The sequence below is a fragment of the Microtus pennsylvanicus genome, chromosome 2, assembly GCF_037038515.1.
Source record: "Microtus pennsylvanicus isolate mMicPen1 chromosome 2, mMicPen1.hap1, whole genome shotgun sequence".
Lineage (NCBI taxonomy): Eukaryota > Metazoa > Chordata > Mammalia > Rodentia > Cricetidae > Microtus > Microtus pennsylvanicus.
The window spans coordinates 27,156,962-27,157,868 of NC_134580.1; positions in this window are offsets into that span (position 1 = coordinate 27,156,962).

Here is a 907-nt window from a genome sequence, read left to right on the forward strand (position 1 = left end):
ACGTGTGGCAGAACATGCCAGTAATTGATCTCAGCACTCAAGACCTTGGGTGTAGCAAGAAGATGCCATTTGAAGCCAGCTGAGCTACACAATGAAACTGTCTTGAGCAAAACATACTGTCTGCCAAAAACATCATTGTGGATTTTCAAAGATGCAAGCTACAGTTATAAATTATATCTTGGTGCTTGGTAGATGAGTGTTTTAAGCTTTGCTACCACAGTAAAGCTGTCATTTTTTGTTTGGTTTTGCCCTTCCAGGTACTCATGCAACAATGTAAGTGAAGAGTTCCCCCCACACACACCCCGTCTACAGCATACTTTACACCATCAGGTTCACTTGTTGTAGTTAAATCTTAGCTCTCCCAATGGACTTGATGTCCCTATGATAGTGTGATAGGAACTTTTAATACTATCAAAACCAAAGTGGTAATGAGTCAACAAAATAAGTCAAAGACTAATTTAAGAACACGGCACATACAAATAACAATCAGGTGTTTCATCATTAACGTTTATTGATGGGATGGATAAATACAGATTGAGAAACATACTTGACAGCAAGATATCAAACTGATAGCCAGACTATAAAATGTGTATACAATATCCTTCTTTAAATTTTTTTTTGAGTTTTTAAAGTTTTTTACAAAGAGCCCTTATGATAATGGTCACTTACATCCTATCATCATTCACCTAACAGCAGTAGAGATCCCAGGAGTAGCACCCAAAACTGAGGTGCCCCACAGAGGACAGAGGCAACAGCAGAATAATATGCTGAGCAGTACAAAATAAGACAAAAAACAAAACAACAAAAAAAGCTCACCACAAAATTGTACCTGAGTGACATAAACTGGTAAAATGTTACTTTGCTTTTCATTTTCTTTTTCTTTCTTTTTTTTTTTTTTTTGTTCTTT